This window comes from Pistacia vera, unplaced genomic scaffold (assembly GCF_008641045.1).
Source record: "Pistacia vera cultivar Batoury unplaced genomic scaffold, PisVer_v2 Contig474, whole genome shotgun sequence".
Lineage (NCBI taxonomy): Eukaryota > Viridiplantae > Streptophyta > Magnoliopsida > Sapindales > Anacardiaceae > Pistacia > Pistacia vera.
In genome coordinates, this window is record NW_022196306.1 from 14,869 (window position 1) to 25,475 (window position 10,607).

Consider the following 10,607-nt stretch of genomic DNA (forward strand, 5'->3'; position numbering starts at 1 on the left):
TTACCTGGACCTCGGTTCCGTTTCCCAGTTCCAGCATTGTAGGAATCGTAACCAGACTCAGGAATTTCCGTTTCTAATTTTCTAGAACCGAAACTGATCGGTGGATACCTGTCGGTTTCGGTTCTACCCTTTATCCATTCTCACCCCTAGTTTCAAGTTGATTGTTCCAACTGGTTAAAGTAAAAGATGATCATAAAATCAAACAATAGATATGCAGTCATGCACTAGTTTCGTAAAATCTAGCAACTTGAAGTGGAGCTTAAAATGTGCAAGTTTAGAGATACTGTATAAGATTAATTTTTATAAATGCAAAAGTAAAATCATGACATATGTGACTTTTAATATAATATGATTTGAGTTTGAAATCACATCTGCAATTTTGCACCTATATCGTTGCCTCTAACTTAACAATAACTCAAGGTAGCAGGGGAATGGCACTTAAAGACAAAAATTAAATCTAAGGCACCAACTAGCCTTCTTAGTTTATGCCTAATACGCCCAAATTAGCATTATTATAACAATTGGTTAAATTAGTAGATTCCAAGATTATAGTAAACCTTCTTACAAGATTACAAATGCAAGACACCAATAAGTACCACGAGTTCATTCTCGAATAAAGCAGCGTCTACGGAACCAAACTTTTGTTGTTTTTGTCATACGTAACTTTCCGGATTCACAAGGCAATCTGGTTCATCACCATAAATTTTACATATTGATTTGTGGAATGCAATTTCAGAGACATTCTTCAGGAACCCAATTTCATTCTCTATAAATACCTATAATCCTCTGAGGACTAACGTGTGCCTAATCTTACACATTTACAAAGTTTTACAACAATAATCTTGCATAAATAATTTTACCTAGCAGCTAGAATGGCTTCAATACTTACTGAGAAGAAACTACTCCTTGCGGTTGTGTTAGTTTTGGGGTTATGGGTCTCCCAGTCTTGGTCACGCTCACTATATGAAGCCACCATGAATGAAAGACATGAAATTTGGATGGCTCAGTATGGGCGTGCATATAGAGACAATGCAGAGAAGGAAACGCGTTTTAAGATATTCAAGGATAATCTGGAATATATTGAATCCGTAAACAGGGAAGGGCGACCTTACAAGTTAGGCCTCAATGAATTTACTGACCTTACCAATGAGGAATTTCGGGCCTCTCGCAATGGATACAAAAGAGGCTCTATCTCTTCTGGGACAACTTCATTTAGGTATGAAAATGTGACAGCTGTCCCACCCACCATGGAATGGAGAAAGAAAGGAGCTGTTACTCCAGTCAAGGAACAAGGCCAATGTGGTAAAGATTAAAACATAGTTTTGATTCCTCAATTCTACTAACTTAACCAGGTTTTTCATTTATGCAATATTTATTTATATATTAAAATCATTCAGGTTTATATTATTACCTCATTATTGACTACTAAACTTGCGGCTACCAATCTCTGATTTAATATTGTGTTATTGCATTAAAAACACAGGATGCTACTGGGCGTTTTCTGCAGTGGCAGCTATGGAAGGAATTAACCAGCTTACAACAGGAAAGTTGATCTCTCTATCAGAGCAAGAATTGGTTGACTGTGACGTAAACAGTGAGGATGCGGGATGTGAGGGTGGTCTCATGGATGATGCCTTCGAATTCATCATAAAAAACAAAGGTCTCACAACTGAAACTAGGTACCCCTACCACTGGTGAATGGAACATGCAGCAAAAGCAAAGCAGGTTCTCCTGCAGCAAAGATCACCGGTTATAAGACGTGCCTGCCACAGTGAGGCAGCTCTCCTGAAGGCAGTGGCGAAGCAGCCCGTATCGTGTGCGATTGCAGGTGAATCAACTTCCAGCACTATCAAGTGAGTCTTCACAGGAGAGTGCGGAACTGAACTTGACCTGGTGTTACTGCAGTTGGGTACGGAACCGCTGATGATGGTACAATATTGGCTTGTGAAAACCATGGGGCCCCAGCTGGGGAGAGAATGGATACATAAGGATGCAAAGAGATGTGGATGCTAAGGAGGTCTTTGTGGCATTGCCATGGATGCATCTTACCAAACTGCTTAATTGAATAATAGCATTTGCAGAATTAATATTATCATATCCTGGTGTAATCCTTCAGCATATCGGATTTCACCATATCCATCCTAATTAAATTATGTGTCGTTTGTACCATGTACGTGGGCTCTCTGTGTTCTTGATTGTGTCGCTTGTGATGCATTCTGTAATGTACATTGATCTCTGAAACAGTAATTAAACTACATTGTATTCCCACATATCTTTCTACGTTATCCTTTATTTTTTCTTTGCTGGTATTGTTTTAATTTGAAGTTCAGAACTGCATTGCAATGATTAAAATGAGTTAAAATAAAAATGGTAATGTCGTTAATAACTTAAAATAAGAGATTACCACATTTATAAGAAATCTATTAGCACATCACCATTCCAGACGGCAGTCATATAATATAATAGATTGGAATAAATTATTATATCTGAAAATTATTAATGTTTCCCCATTTTTCAATATGTAAATAAAAATAAGTGGGATTTATTATTTTTAAATTTAACAACCCTTCCTAAGTTCCTGCATCATTACTTATATATCCAATTTATTTTCCAAAGACATAATTAATAAATTAGGTCAATTATCTCCCACACCATGCGGCACATTTCCAGATAAATATTTTCCCTTGACTTGGCTCCTTTCCACTTCAATTACTGAAACAGGTTGGGGTTCTTCCAATATCCAAGAAGAAATCAACTAAAGTCATATCCTACGATCATGGTAATGACTTAGAGATGGCAATGGGTCGGGCCCTTACGATCCTGTCTCGCCAATTATAGGGATAAGGGGAATCCTTGCCCGCCCGCCCAGCCCGACAGAGATTTTTTAACCCTCGATCCCGCCCTATCCCCCCTAGAAGGCAAGATGAACAACGATGGCAAGTGGAATCCACAACTCAATCAACGATAACGGGAATGATATATGGCTATGATGAAAACCGAAGAAGTCGAAAACCGAGAGGCGAGAAATCGATGATGGTAATGGAATCCCGAGCTCAAACTGGATAAACAGGAACGACAAATTATGATGGAGATAGAATCGGATGCTGACTGCTAAATCATCGTTTGAGTGGTTGAGTCCTTAGTATAGTTTGTGTTAGACTTTAGGGCAGGGCTGGATTAGGTTTAGGGAAAAAATGGGTATATATAGTAGGTAATCTATAATTAGGTATAATTTGTATGAGCATCTTGAAACTAATGTATGTACTATCGGGCGAGGCGATGGTTATCTGGGGCACCCATTCCTGATGCCAGGATTAAACCATTCCAAGCCTGTCCCCATCCCCGTAAACACCAGGGAATCAATGACGGATCTGTCGTTGACAGCCAGATCAACGATCTGCTTTGCGGCCATCTGGCCATCTGCATTTTTGGCCAAATATGCCGAAAATGCCATATCAGCACATGGCGCTATTTTTGGCCTTTCGTGCATCGTTCTGACAATGCGACGGCGACAACAAGTGTGGGGGGCTTGGTGGGCTGCAATTGTTTTGATTTAGGGTATTTTGTCCAAAAATTAATTAATTGGGGTGAAATAGTAAAGTGATATTCATGTAAATAAATTAAAAAATAAAGTATTTTATCCAAAATTTTATTAATAAAGATAGAATTGTAATAAAAAAAAGATAACTTAGTAATCTTAGAATACCTAAGAAATCTAGGGACAATTGTCATCTCTAAAATTTGGTCATTTTTTATTAGAATGCTATGGTACAAGTATGATACTAATCTGTGTACTAATAAACATACGTATTATGCGAATACTACTATGCTTTAGTTTACACAATATCTTTGTTGTACCAATATTTTTTTTATATTAAATCTTTTAATATTGGATTATATAAAAACTGTCATCTTCAATAATATGTCGTATTATTACTATTATTATTATTATTTTTGATAACATGCTAAATGTGCGCTTCTAAAGGAGCGTAATGTTTCACCACGGCTTAAATAATTGATTAATACTGGATATTACTGAACGCCCTATGTATTTAAAGCTACATACCTCCTCTGTGGTTTTCAAAACTAATACACACCTCCTTTTGCTCCTACTTATTAACCCTATACATCACTAAGGTGATTGAATTGATGATTTTACCCTTCAATAAAATAAAAGTGACAGTGTTACAGATTATCCCTTACATATATTGTTTATAAAATATTATTAAAACCATAAATTACATTCCACTACTTAACTTTCTATAAAATAAATGTTTAACATATTAATTATAATATTTTGTAAATAATTATTTTTAATAATTAGTAACTTATATCTCCAAGACTGAAAGGAAGATCATTTGAGGAAACACGTTGTACTATTAGGGTGTGTTTGTTTTAGGAAATATTGTATTACTGAAAATTAATTTAATGGAAATAAAGATACCTTGAAGATTATTAGAGTGTTTGGGAAATGTGTTTAGTTGGTTAAATAATTGATAGGTATGTTATTAATATGTTTGGTTGGGAGATAAATTGGTGGATATATTATTAATTTATTAATTGCTCTTCTTCTTAATATTAATATAATATTATTTTTTAAAATTTCTTTTAACCCCCATGTTTGAGACATTTTAAACAAGTAAAGAAAAACACACTACGAACAACAAAGTTTAAAACTAAAGAAAACCCCACCCCCAGCTAGGGGGGAGCGTTCCGGGTACCCTACATTCAAGGAACCGACCGGAACCACCAGGAGGTTCTTCAATTCAAGGAACCGGAACCTAAAATGCAGGTTCTGGTTCCTTTCCCGGGTACCCATAAAAAATTAATTACCCCCTATTAGTTTAAAAATGACAAAAATACCTTAAAATTTACAAAACACCCCTAACAAATTTTGATTATTCATTCATTTGTACCAATGTAACTCATAACATGTAATCTCTAGCAACACTTGAATTCAATCAATTCGTCACAGTTCACATAAAATTCGTCAATCAAAAAAAAACACAAACAATTATTTATCACAATTCATATCAAATAACTTCACCAAAATCATTCATTTGAGAATGGAGAAGAACCAGAAAAGTAGACAACACGGAGAGAAACGGCAGAGTCGCAGAGAGAATTTGTCAATTTGAGTACCCTAATCGAATTGGGTATTTTGCTTTGATTGTAAATGTAAAATTCACAGATACCCCATTATTTATACTAATTTCAACATTGCCACTGTCTATTAGTAATTTGCCAGGGTCTATCTGATAAATTAATACCCCATTACATTAGTTTACAATAGTTGTTAATTTGCCAGGGGTCTATTTGATAAATTATAAATTATTAATGTTTATAATTTTATTAATTTAATGTTATAATTGGCCAACTGGGTATTTATAATATACTAATTATAATTTATAAATTATATTATAAATTAGTAATTTTTATAATGTTAATATAATGTGGTAATTAATTAAGTAATTATAAATTATAATGTATGTTATATTAATATGTATCATACTATAATGTAATATGTTAATACTTATTTTATTTAAGTAATTATTTAACAATAATGTAATGTTATAATCAATTAATTTCTAATAATTAATTAATTACTTATTTGTTTATGTTTATAATGTAATGTCTAATTAATTAAGTAAATAAGTAATCATTTAATTGTGTAATATTATAATTAATTAAGTGATCATACTACAATATAAATTGTAATGTTATAATTATTAGTAATAATACTATATATATAATGTAATATTAAATTAATTAAATTGTTAATCATTAATTAAGTATTGTAATATTGTTTATAATATAATGTTATAATTAATTAAGCAATCATACCAAGTTTATAATGTTATGTTATAATTAATTAAATAAAATCTAATCACTTAATTAAGTATTGTGTAAATTAGTAAATTCCTAATGTTTATATATAATGTCATAATCAATTAAGTATTCATTAATTATGTAATGTTATATTAATTATATGATCATACTATAATAATATAATGTAATGTTTAATGATTAAGTAATCATATTATAAAGCTATAATTTATATTATAATTATTAAGTTTTTAATTATTTAATTAATATACTAATGTTTATAATAGAATGTTATAATTGATTAAGTAATCATATTATAAATATATAAGGTAATGTTATAATTTTAAATTTTTAATCGTTTAATTAAGTAATGTAATAATATAGTAAATTACTAATATTTATAATGTAATGTTATAATTCATAACTAATTGTAATCATTGACTATATAATGTTATATTAAGTAAGTAATCATAATAAATGTAATATAATATGTCATAATTTAATTGAGTAATTATTTAACTATAATATAATGTAATTAATATTTATAATGAAATGTTTATAAGGTAATGTTATAATTATTAAATTTCTAATCATTTATTAAGTATTGTGCTAATGTTTTGTAGTAAATTAGTATTACTAATGTTTAAAACATAATATCATAACTTATAATCAATTAAGTAATTATTTAATTATGTAATGTTATAATTAATTATGTGATCACACTATAATATAATGTTATAGTGATTAAGTTCAGATTTTAGATCTTAATTTTATGTTACAATTAATTAAATTTTTAATCATTTATTATGTAATGTAAAAAATAATAGTAGTAATTACTAATGTTTTAATGAGATTTATATAATTTATAACTAATTAATTAACCATTTAACTATAATACTATAATTAATTAAGTGATCATAATATAATGTAATGTTAATTTATAATTAATTAAGTAATTATATCTAAATATATATAATTAATTAAATTCTAATCATTTAATTAAGAATCATTTGTTATAATTAATGTTTATAATATAATGTCATAATCAATTAATATCACCTAATTAGTAATTTAATTAATTATGTAATTAACTAATCATTTATAATGAAATATTAAATGTTAAAATGAATTAAGTAATCATACTATAAGTCTTTAATATATATTATAATCAATTTGTTTATAATAAATATTATAATTAATTTGTTTATAAAGAATATTATAATTATAGTAATCATTTAATTATAATGTAATGTTACAATTAATTCCGTAATCGTACTATAAATTTTAATATAAGGTGTAATTAATTAATTTCTGATCATTTAATTAAGTTTATGTTAATGTTTAGTAGTAAATTAGTAATTCACTAATATTTTAATATAATGTCATAAACAATAAGTAATCATTTAATTATATAATGTTATAGTGAATTACCTATTAGTATCATACTATAAATCTTTAATGTAATATTATAATTATTAAAGTTTAATCATTTAATTAAGTTTGTACTAATATTTATAATGAAATGTTATAATTGATTAAGTAATTATACTATAATCTATAATGTAATACTATAATTAATTAAATTTCTGATTATTTAATTAAGTAATATACCTAAATGTTATAACTTATAAGTTAATTAATTAAGTAGTAATCAATTAATGTAATGTTATAATTAATTATACTATAAATCAATTAAGTAATTGTAATAGCCACTACTACTCAAATACTCATAATGAAATACATATGAAATAATATAAAGAAATTGGGCCCAAAATTTTCTTTTATTAAATATATACATATATTCTTTACAAACGTATACATTTTTACACAAACTTATAATGTGTACAAAAATATTAAAACATGGTGGACAGTATAACCGCTTCCCCTCACGTGTCAACGTCCATCCGACTGTGCCCTCACCTGGATCCTGCAAAACATAGGAAAAAAACGGGGTGAGCACTAAAATAATGCTCAGTAAGTAAATCCTCTACTCATCTATCCCCGTAATTCTCTCTCTAATTCTTTCCTTACAACTCCTCATTCAATTTCTCTTTGGGTACTTCTCTCTCTCTCTTTCTCTTTCTCTTAGAACTCTTTTCTAATAACTCTTTCGTAAGTCACGGCCCCATCTTACCGAGGGCACGGCCTGGACTCGCTCCCACTCTACGTGACCTCTACTCATTCTAGCCGATCGGACTCGGTTATGCATGGATTCGGAACCCTTGGCCATGTGAGTATATAATCTCTCTCTCTCGGGTACTCGGGTATAGCCCTCATCCGCATGCACCCTCACGGGCTACACCACTTCTCTATCTCATACTCATGCCGCTCTCTCAATGCGGCGTACATGCGGGAATGCTCTACCCATTACTCACGGGTTCCCCATCGCACAACCTACTCTATTCTCTTTCTCTTAACTCTTAAAGTAGCTTATACTCAAATTCTCTACCATGTCTCAAGCTACTTCTTACTTCTTAAGTGCATAAACAATTGTGTATAGCTAGCTCATGCTCACTAATGCACTAATGAAATGCCAAATACAAGATATCCTCAAAACAATCATTCTGTACAGTTCCCACTAAAAAGGCCATAACTTGCGTTATACACCTCAGATTGCTACGGTTTTGGTCTCGTTTTAAAGCTTAGAAACAGGGCTATAACTTATATGTTTTGGTCTCAGCCCAGTTCAGTCCGTAAGATATCCAAAAATTACTTAGAAAGTCATGGCAGTGACAGGGCAGACTTCACTTACGCNATCATTATATATCCAATTTATTTTCCAAAGACATAATTAAATAAATTAAGGTCAATTATCTCCCACACCATGCGGCACATTTCCAGATAAATATTTTCCCTTGACTTGGCTCCTTTCCACTTCAATTAACTGAAACAGGTTGGGGTTCTTCCAATATCCAAGAAGAACATCAACTAAAAGTCATATCCTACGATCATGGTAATGGACTTAGAGATGGCAATGGGTCGGGCCCTTACGATCCTGTCTCGCCAATTATAGGGATAGAGGGGAATCCTTGGCCCGGCCCAGCCCAGCCCGACAGAGATTTTTTAACCCTCGATCCCGCCCTATCCTCACCCTAGAGAGGCAAGATGAAATCAACGATGGCAAAGTGGAATCCACAAGCTCAAATCAACGATAACGGGAATGATATATGGCTATGACGGAAAACCGAGAGAAGTCGAAAACCGGAGAGGCGAGATGAAATCGATGATGGTGAGATGGAATCCACGAGCTCAAACCGATGATAACAGGAACGACAAATTATGATGGAGATAGAATCGGTATGCTGACTGCTAAATCATGTCGTGTGAGTGGTTGAGTCCTTAGTATAGTTTAGTTAGACTTTAGGGCAGGGGCTGGATTAGGTTTAGGGAAAAAATGGGTATATATATGTAGGATAATTCTATAATTAGGTATAATTTGTATGAGCATCTTGAAAACATAATGTATGTACTATCGGGGCGAGGCGATGGTTATCATTGGGTGCACCCTATTCCTGATGCCAGGGATTAAAACCATTCCCAAGCCTGTCCCCATCCCCGTAAACAACAGGGAATCAATGACGGATCTGGTCGTTGACAGCCAGATCAACAGATCTGGCCTTTGACGGCCAGATCTGGCACGATCTGGCCATTTTTGGCCAAATATCTGGCCGAAAATGGCCATATCAGCACATGGCGGCTATTTTTGGCCTTTCGTGCATCGTTCTGACAATGGCGACGGCGACAACAAGTGGGTGGGCTTGGGTGGGCTGCAATTTGTTTTGAATTTAAGGGTAATTTTGTCCAAAAAGTTAATTAATTGGGGTGAAATAGTAAAAGTGATATTCATGTAAATAAATTAAAAAATAAAGGTATTATTATCCAAAAATTTTATTAATAAAAGATAGAATTGTAATAAAAAAAAAATAACTGTAATAATCTTAGAATACCTAAGAAAATCTAGGGACAATTGTCATCTCTAAAATTTGGTCATTTTTTATTAGAGTGATGCTATGGGTACTAACGGATGGATACTAATCTGTGTACTAACTAAAGCACAGTACCCGTATTATGCGTATAGTACCCGTACTATGCTTTAGTTAGTACACAGATTAGTACCTATTCGTTAGTACCCAAAGTATTATTCTTTTTATTATTAAATCATTTTTAATAATTGGATTATATTAATAAAACTGTCATCTTCAATAATATGTCGTATTATTACTATTATTATTATTATTTATTGACATAACATGCTAAATGTGCGCTTCTAAAGGGAGCGTAAATGTTTCACCACGGCTTAAATAATTGATTAATACTGGGATATTAACTGAACGCCCTTATGTATTTTAAAGCTACATAACCTCCTCTGTGGTTTTCAAAACTAATACACACCTCCTTTTGCTCCTACTTATTAACCCTATACATCAACTAAGGTGATTGAATTGATGATTTTACCCTTCAATAAAAATAAAATGACGAGTGTTACAGATTATCCCTTACATATATTGTTTATAAAATATTATTAAAACCATAAATTACATTACACATACTTAACTTTCTATAAAAATAAAATGTTTAACAATATTAATTATAATATTTGTAAAATATTATTATTTTATAATAATTTAGTAACTATATATCTCCAATGACTGATAGGAAGATCATTTGAGGAAACACGTTGTACTATTAGGGTGTGTTTGGTTTAGGAAATATTGTATTACTGAAAATGTAATATTAATGGAAATAAAGATAACCTTGAAGATTATTAGGAGTGTTTAGGG

At 31.4% G+C, this 10,607-nt stretch overlaps 1 pseudogene; it reads left to right on the forward strand.

Annotated features, from left to right (window-relative positions):
* The first annotated feature begins 812 nt into the window (after positions 1 to 812).
* Positions 813 to 2,195, forward strand: LOC116146194 (annotated as a pseudogene).
* Positions 2,196 to 10,607: the final 8,412 nt, after the last annotated feature.